The sequence below is a fragment of the Terrapene carolina genome, unplaced genomic scaffold, assembly GCF_002925995.2.
Source record: "Terrapene carolina triunguis isolate 2854851 unplaced genomic scaffold, T_m_triunguis-2.0 Scaffold22, whole genome shotgun sequence".
Classification (NCBI taxonomy): Eukaryota; Metazoa; Chordata; order Testudines; family Emydidae; genus Terrapene; species Terrapene triunguis.
In genome coordinates, this window is record NW_020664373.1 from 3,341,109 (window position 1) to 3,350,931 (window position 9,823).

A 9,823-nucleotide genomic window follows, 5' to 3' on the forward strand; every position below is an offset into this window, starting at 1 on the left:
ACATGCTCTTACCCTGTTGCTAAATCCAGCAGCAATCCTGGAGTATGTCAACCCTACAATCAATCCTTAAGGTTTATTTCATTTTAATGTTAAAATAAGAGAAATGACTAATATAACATTCCCTTAAAATGTGAATGATTTATAATTAATCAGCTCATGTTATTGAGTGTATATTGCATGTGTAAAGGTTCTGTCTTTCACAAAGGTAGGACCAGTAGTAACACGTAGGACAAAGCAAAGACTAGGCAAGTGTTCCTTTAGCCTATTCATTCACCTCTGCCTATGCACTACTCTGCTGGCCTATAGAATACTTGGGTCTCTCTTAGGGAGAGATTGCCAGTTTATTAAAATTATGTGATATGGACAAATGTCCACCAAACTCATTTTCACTTGTGATCTAAGGTAGGATTTATTCCCAGGTCTCCAAAGGTGAATAGCTAACACATTCATTTATTGGAAGAAATGGCCACAAGATTCATGTTCTTAAAGAACCATGAAAAATGAAGTTGATTGCCATGATTTTGCATGGCTGAAGTGAAGAGTGGTTGTTTTATGTTTGTTCGTTTGTTTTTTAGTTTTCATTGTCAATTTGACTAGCCAGAATGTTACAAAAGTACAGAACATGAAAGGAGTTTTAGTTTTTAAAGAAAAGTCTGGGAGAAAGTCAGAGTGACGTGACAGAAAAGTTTTCCATGTAAAAGCGATCCATCAATTTCCCCCCTTTTTAAGCCATAGTTTTTTTGCTCGTTTTCACCAACAAAATGCATCTTCTTCCAAAGAAAAGAAAAACATATCTACCAACTTTGGAAAGCTATAAATCAGAGACATTTGGAATGGAAAATAGGGAATGGTAGGCATGGAATGTCAGATTAAGGCCTGGTCTCTGCTTCATCTATTGGGTAATAATATGAAAAGATGCCATGCTTATAAAATTAAATTGGCACTTTATTAAAAGAACTGATGGTCCCTTGGCCTTAAAGTCTATGAGAACTATTTACAGAGGTGCTGCAAATGCAGTTAACATTCTAAGCCAGGTCATGCACACCAGCTTCCTGGTGCCTCTTCCCAATTCTTCCTTCCTGCAAAATGTGTTCCTTTCTCCAAGTTCCATGCAGGTTCTATAGTAGAAAGTCTGTGCTGGTTCAATGTAATGGATTTGAAACTGAATTAACTTTGCTCATGCAACCCCCTAATGTAGACACCAGTTTACACCTTACACCAGTTTAAGTGCCAGCTAACCCACTTTTGTAAGTGAGGCTTAAATCAGTTTTAAGTGCTTGTATGTTTGCACCTGTGTAATTTTACTGATTTTTAAATCATTTTTGTTACAACAACACAGCTTTTCAAATATGGACCAGGCCTAAGAGAGGGGAGTGGGCAGAGAGAGAGAGAGAGGGTATCTGTAAGGGTCTGTAGACTAGACCCTAGGCCTGCAGAGCCTGGGACAGCTGACATTCCCACACTGCCACCAGGAGCCATCCAGAACCACAGCCAGTGAGTGGGTGCTGCAGGAAGTATCACCTAAGGGTATGTCTACACTACAGGATTAATCCGAATTTAGATAATTCGAATTTGGGAAACAGGTTGTATAAATTCGATTGTGCGTGGCCACACTAAGCACCTTAATTCGGTTTTAAACCACATTAATTCGGTGGTGTGCGGCCACACTACCCCATTAACTTAAACACAGTAATTCGGTGGTGTGCGTCCACACTAACCCTAATTCGAATTAACAAAATCGATTTAGGCTCTACTCCGTTCGTCGAGGTGGAGTACAGAAATCGATTTAAAGGGCCCTTTAATTCGAATTAACTGGCTCTGTAGTGTGGACGGGTGAAGGGTTAATTCGGATTAAGGCAGCTAAATCCGAATTAAAGTCCTAGTGTAGACCAGGCCTAAGAGAGCCAGAGTGACAGTACAGGCAGTCCTTGGACTTATGACACAATTGGTTCCTGAAAATTGCGTCTTAAGTTGAAACGTTGTAACTTGGAACTGATTTTCCCATAGGAACCAATGTTATAACTGGGCGATTGGTTCCTGAACCAAGGCCCAATATGCTATTTTCACCAAAATAACCCAGATTTTTGTACTCAATCAATTATACACAAGTAATATAGCTATATCAATGTATTTATATTGTAAATAGCAATCACGTTGACATAAAAATATCACATAATAAGCTAAAATACATAAAGAAATATAGTACAGGCAGTCCTCGGACTTATGACACAATTGGTTCCTGGGCATTGCTGATCTTGTAATTTGATTTGTAGGTTAAGAAAATTACTGAAGGAATGAAGAAGGAGATGGGACACTTTCTTCTGAGCTCATGGGTGGGTCTAATTGGGTGGGGTTTTCAGGGGTTTTTGAGGTGATTTGGAAGGACTTAAAGAAAGTGTCCAAGGATGTTCTCCTCTTTTCCTTTTAAATTTCTCTGTAGCAGCTGTACATTTTGGATATGCTCCTATTCACAGATGCACTGTGGTCAATGTTGGGATCATGTTCCTCAAACAGGAACCTGGCAGCTTCCAAATGCCTCAGCCAACACTTTTGTTGTCAAGACTTTACGAGGAGGAGTCTCTTCAACAGTGGCTGCATCTTCTTCTTCCTCTGCCACTTTTTGCTGTTCCAAATCAATGAGGTCCTCATTCGCTAATTCTTCAGATTGTGATGCCAGCAACTCATCAACATCCTCTGGTGCAACATCTAAGTTGAGATCTTTTCCCATTTCAACAACAGTGTTGGTCACTTCCTCAACAGTGTCTGTAAAGCCTTGGAAGTCAGACACAAAATCAGGACACAATTTTCTCCAAACACCATTCAAATTTGATTGTTTGACTTCATTACATGCCTTACCAATGTTCTTAACTGCATGGTAAATGTTGAAGCCCTCCCAGAATTCCTTCAGAGTTGGTCAACCTTCCTTCTCAGTTGCTCTGATGGCCTTGGCAAATGTGCTTCTAAGATAGTAGGCCTTGAAGGATGCAATTACCCCTTGGTCCATGGGTTGCAACAGTGAAGTAGTGTTGGGGTGATGTCAGGATGCGTGTCATCAAGAATGGTTGGATGACCAGGAGCATTGTCGAGGATTAACAATGCTTTAAATGCAAGACTTTTTTTGCTGCAATAATTCCTGACACTTGGCACAAAATGATGATTAAACCAATCCTCGAAAATGTTCCTATTGACACATGCCTTACGATTGGATTTCTATATCACTGGGATAAATACCTTGGAATATTCCTTGAAAGCCCTGGGGTTTTCGGAAAGGTACAAAAGCAAAGGTTTAAGTTTGAAGTCACCTGCAGCATTTGCACTGAGCAAAAGAGTGAGCCTATCTTTAGCAGCTTTGTACCTTGGCTTGGATTTCTCCTCTTTGGCAATGTAGGTTGTCGATGGCATTTTTTCCAAAAGAGCCCAGTTTCATCAACATTAAAAACTTGCTGAGCACAATACCCATCCTCTTCAATGATTTCAGCCAATGTCTCAGGAAAAACATGAGCTGCCTCCTCATCAGCACTGGCAGCAAATTGGCCCTTGCTTTAAAACAGATAAACCATCTGTGATGGGTTGGATCACAGAAACCCCCTTGGGGCTGCCAACTGATGTGCCAAAACTACTTCTGCCCCTGCTTTCCTGTCCTGGCAGGTTAGGACTTCAGTGCCCTGCCTGGTTTGAGCCAGACCCGCTAGCCTGCTGCAAACCCAGACCCAGGGTCTGAACCACGTCCGCTAACAGCTGTAGGCTTAACTAAAAGCAACTTACAGAAATGTTCTTGTCTTTAACATGCCGATGCCCAACTCCCAATGGGGTCCAAACCCCAAATAAATCCGTTTTACCCTGTCTAAAGCTTAAACAGGGTAAACTCATAAATTGTTCTCCCTCTATAATACTGATAGAGAGATATGCACAGCTGTTCCCCCCCCCAGGTATTAATACATACTTACAACTCTGGGTTAATTAATAAGTAAAAAGTGATTTTATTAAATACAGAAAGTAGGATTTAAGTGGTTCCAAGTAGTGACAGACAGAACAAAGTGAATTACCAAGTAAAATAAAATAAAACACGCAAGTCTATGTCTAAGAAAACTGAATACAAATAACACCTCACCAGTTCCAATAAGCTTCCTTTTACAGACTAGTCTCCTGCTAGTCTGGGTCCAGCAATCACTCACACCCCCTGTAGTGACTGTCCTTTGTTCCAGTTTCTTTCAGGTATCCTTGGGGGTGGAGAGGCTCTCTATTTAGCCAGCTGAAGACAAAATGGAGGGGTCTCCCATGGGCTTAAATAGACTTTCTCTTGTGGGTGGAGACCCCCTCCTCTCTCCTATGCAAAGTCCAGCTCCAAGATGGAGTTCTGGAATCACCTGGGCAAGTCACATGTCCATGCATGACCCACAGTTTTTTCAGGCAGAAGCCATTGCCCACATGGTATCTTGAATATCTCCAGGAAGACTTCTTATGTGGATTGGAGCATTCCAAAATGCATTGTTCCTTAAGTGCTTCTTGATTGGGCACTTAACTTTGCGAATTCCTTTCTCCAGGAACTGACCAAATGCTCTACTAAGGTTATTTAGAAATCAAGCCAGTACACAGTCAATATTCATATCTTTGAATACAAAAATGATACATGCATACAAATAGGATTAATAGATTCAGTAGATCATAACCTTTACATAGATACGTTACATGGCATATGTAGCACAGAACATATTCCAGTTATGTCATATATATTTATAAGTATATTTCCATTAAACCTTATGGGGGGCACCGCCACCCCCCCCCCACACACACTTGCATTAAAATGGCTCAGCATTAGAACTCTCCCCCTGTTGTTTCTTTAGATCATCTTAAAGACTCCTAGCCTTTTCCTGAATTATGCCTAAACTCACAGGAGCACGGTGTTGATTTTGATCCTCCAGCCAAATAATGAACAGTTTCTCAACCTGGGCAATAAGTCCAACACACTGCTTAGTTATCACAGTTGCTTGCATAGGAGCTGAGCCCTTAACACGTTCCTGAATTTGCACCTGGTCTTTCAGGATGGTCACAATAGTCATTCGGGGGAAATCCAAAGCTTTATCAATTTCATTTGGTGTCTCACTTTCTCGGACCTCTTAATTATTTCCATTTTTGTTTCCATAGTAATTGTTCTACGTTTCTTAGAAGAACAAACATCACCAGATTTTCACTTTTCTGCCATTATTATGGGCAAAGAAACACTAACTTTTTAGAAACAGTTTGGAAGCATAAAGAATCACGATGTAAAAATGGCATCAGAACAGCTACTGAGCGAATTGAGTCAGGGAGATGGGAGGCACAGAACATCAATGCACATATGAACTTGTTCGCTGGTGTGGTGTTGCGTCAGCTCAAGCATCGTAAAGTCAAAATCAGTGTCATAAAGTTGAAATAGAATGTCCATTTATAAACAGCGTAAGTGCCATGCATCATAACTCGAATGTCGTAGAGTCGAGGGCTGCCTGTACCCTGTGGCCCTCTAATTGACCAAGCACCCTATTTAACTTAGGGGGCTGCCCAAGAAAGTTGTCTGGGAAACCACAAAGACTATGGCCTGCTATGATTCCAAACTGCCTAGTACCCATTCTCTGGTCTCCAATCCCAGCCTGATTCTGACCCTAACTCTCACCTGGTATGACCTCTGACCTCCAAGCTGTGACCCTGGCCCCCACTCTTGCTTACTGAACCTGGTTCTTGCAATTCCTTCAACACCTGCTCAATGACTACTATCCCTGATGTGCAGACTTCAGCCCAGCTGTGACCGATAGACCAGACTGCCTATACCCCGGTCCCTTACAGTATGTATAGAGGTGAATAGGGAGAGAAGGAAAGAGCACAAAGAGCTGGGATAGTGATGTAAATTAGCTAAAGAGTTATAGTGGTAATAGAGTGATGGGGTAGAGGTGGGAGCCAACCACCAAGGACAATAGAGCAAATGAGATTAAAAAAATCCCTCAGAGTACAAGAAATAAATCTGAGTATCAATAGAAGAAATGTATTCCTTCAAACTGGAAGGCAGAAAACATACTTCAGCTTTTAAAAGTATTGAACACTTTCATATTAGCCTTGTGAATGCCATCTATTGTACACAGTCTGGGACCATGATGTTTCAGAAGCCTTGTGTCATTCAAAGCTATATAATGAAAATCCATAGCCCATACTACTGCTGCTGTATGTGAAGGGGGCAAGTGAGGATGGGGCCTGGGGCAGAGCGGGTGGTTGAGTACCCCTGGGGCCCAGAGGAAGCCAGTGCCTGTGGATCCTCAGATTCTGTTCAGTCTTCAGAGAGGCTCTAGAACTTCCCATGCTCCCTGGAGCAACCCGTGAAAGTAGTCATTCAAGTTCTTGGCAGTTGTATAGGTTTATTTAATGTGAACAGCCTCCTTAGCACATGTGCTAAAGTCATTTTGAGAAGCAGTTCATTCAAATGCTTCCAGTCTGTTCTCACCTGCTTTTTTTTCTGTTTCCTTGTTTCATCATGATAAAACAACACTGACAGTGCAAGGACATTAAAACCTCGGTTTAACTTGTGTGGATATATCTGAGGATCCATGCCAGAGTTGAATTTGTTTAAGATGTTGCATGACAACCCGATTCTTTGAACTGAATCTATACTTTCTTGCACCTCCCGTTGCCATGACACCCAGATGAAATGGTTCAGATATTTTTCCCTATGGGTGAACCAACAACTAATGTATTCTAAGGAGGTGTCTCTGGTTGAACTCTTCATTTCTGGAATACTGATGTGCAAACTCTTTTCAGAAGCATGCACGTCATTACGTTCTCTTTGTAAACCTTCAGGAAATCCTGCAAAAACAGTACAGGCTTGAATCTCTAAAAATCCTTTCAACTGATTCTTATAACCTTTACTCTGTTAACTTTATGATCTCATTTTCCACAGCAGCTCTTAAATTGTTTCCACCAAAGCGAGAGACATAGGTGACCCTGACAATATGTACATTATTATCTACCTGCAGTGCCCGTAGTGGAAAATGATTCTAACAAGTTTTCATCAATAATTATGACATTTTTTGAGGTGGCTAAAGATCCCTTAGCCTTAACTGGGATGCTAGAACAACACAGCACATGCTATAAACACACATCATAGTATTTGTTAGTTATCTAAACAGCAAAAATGGATTTTTAATAGAGACTTTACTTTGCTCTTTATAATAAAAGGAAGTTAAACTGCACAATTTAAAGTGGTTAGGTCAAATATTATAGAAGGGTGGAGCTGCAGGACACAATAAAGGATTTTGCAATGTCATGTGGGACTCGCAAACTGATAACTGCTATTTTGGAGTAAAATCCTGCAATTGTTTTTGACATGTTAAACACATTAGGATAGATTCAACTGTGGGATACATGCTGAGTACTCCAAGTGTTTTGAAGGGTACATGTCCCCCTGAGCAGAATATCCATCCACAGATTGGAAGGTTGGCTCTGTGCAAAATGTGACTATGGCTCCACAGGATGTGATGAATCTGTGCATCCCATGCACCACGTTCACCATTAAGCTTCTTATGGAGTCTGAGATACTTTCGTAAGCTGCTTCTGCTTGTAGCACTCCAGGGAAATGTGATCAGGAGCCGAGCAGTCTAACAATGTTCATAGAAAAATGCTGTTATTGAAACCAAACTGTTTTACTGGTTCTCAGAAATTTATGGGTGCAGGATGTAATTTCTGATGCTCAGAGGAGGGAGGAAGGGAGAGAGAGATTTATCCCAAAATAGATGATAGTTTGGTGACCAGGGCACACAAATGGCAATGAAGCAGACTAGAATTTGAACTTTGGTCTCCCATAGCCCATGTGAATTCCCTGAGCCCTAGAACTGGGGAACATTTTTTTCACCAAACTGTATTTTTACTGAAAAAAATGTATTTGGGGAGCCCCACAATTATTTGCTAAATTTAGATGACATTTCAGTTGGATTTTTTTTTCAAAAGGGTTGAAATGTTTCCGACATGTAGCCGAATCAAAATAAAAAACTAAAAAAAAATTTTGTCTAGAGAAGATCAAAACATTTTGGTTCACTCAAAATGAGTTGAAAAAACAACATTTTCATTTCAAATCACATAAAATAATTTCAGTTGATTTGAAACTTTTCTTTTAATTTAACTCATTTTTTAAATTGTTTTAGTTTGAATCAAATTGCATATTTTTTTCTGATTTTTGTTGCGGTTCAGCTCTAACCATCAGACTATTCACTGTTCCTGGAATGAGTATCTCTCTTGCTCTTTTGTTGTTGTTTAGTCAGGGGTTTTTTGCAATAAAATAAAATAAAAATCAGAAAAAGTCTTGGATTCATTTCACATTGGAACAAAAACAAATTTCAAAACCTTAACATTTTTTGCAAAATGAAATTGTTGTTTTCTAGCCAGCTCTACAAGGGAGTGAAGTTGGTTGGGTTTTTGTTTTTCCTTCAAAAATTGACAACTTTTTTGTTGTTCTTGTCAAACTTTTTTTTCCAGATTTTTGCAAAACTTTTTTGAAACCCCTGCCCCCCCCCTCCACTAATCCAATTTGACAAATATGGATATATTTGTTGAACATTTTAAGTTTGCCAAGAAAAGCCAATTTCCTTCTAAAATTGTTTCAATGGATAATTTTCAACCAGTTCTAGTGTTGAATCTCCTTTGCATTGCAGGAAAGTACCAATGCATATGCTTGAAGATAGTCTTTAAAGCAAAAATAAAGGACTAAAGTCAATATTTTCAAACTTCTGGTGAATACTAGGCATCTAAATCCATATCTAAAAATTTAAATAGAAAGGGGCTGTTTTTCACAGGTATTGAGCAACCACAGCTCTTAAGGACTTTAAAGGGTACTCTCAGTGCTTGGTACTTCTGAAAAACAGGCTTCTTATATATAGAGGTAGCTGCCATATCTTTTGGTCTGCAGATTAGAAAAAAATTAGTCTAGTTAGAGCTTTAAATTCAGCCTCAGGGCACTGCTTAAAAAGGCCTTGTCAACACAGCTCACACACAGGTATTTTTTCTTGTCATTTTTTACTATCCCCTGTGTATTCCATAACAGCCACACCCCAGTTCTGGATGAGTACCGTGGAGCTTGTCCTTCTCTGGTGGTCATAAAATATATATTCAGTTATGTTATTGTCAAGCTGTCTGGAGTGGCTCTCAAATGTGGGTGTCAACCCCAGGGCAAACTGTTACAAACCAGTGCACAAACTGGTTGTGTTTTCTATAATTAGATTTCACCAATCAAATATCAAGTGTGAACCCCTCAAGCACTATAACATCCTTAACATGGAGTCACAGACAATCCCTTTGGGCACTCTGGTCTATCTAACCACCCAGGGCAAGCCTGCCTTTGTGATAGATGGTCCCTTACACCAAAATTGCACACAAAAAAATCAGGTTACTCCCAGTCACAAAGGACCAGTCACTTACACCAGGTCAGTTGTACCTTAGATCGCTCACCAATGACAATCTTATAGTAAACTAAAGTTTTATTAACTAGGAAAAAGAAATTAGTTGTTTACAAGATTAAAGCAGGTAAATAGACACACAAATGAGTTAAAGTCTTAGGTTTCAAAAAAATAATTATAGTAGCTGCTGTAATGTGAAAGTTCTATGTGTCTTTAGGGCTAACCCAAGCTGAGAAGCTTGCGGATCCCTTGCTTATGCTTGCAAATATTGCCCTCGCTACAATCTAAGCAGCACAGTGAAACAGATCCTTCTGGGCAGAGATTTTTTATTCCCTTCCCCCCACGTTCAAACTGTGATAGGACAAGGGTTTATATTAGGGCTGTCGATTAATTGCAGTTAACTCATGAGATTA

General features: G+C 39.9%; 1 pseudogene; it reads right to left on the reverse strand.

Moving 5' to 3' along the window:
• Positions 1-2,506: 2,506 nt before the first annotated feature.
• Positions 2,507-5,060, reverse strand: LOC113406052 (annotated as a pseudogene).
• Positions 5,061-9,823: the final 4,763 nt, after the last annotated feature.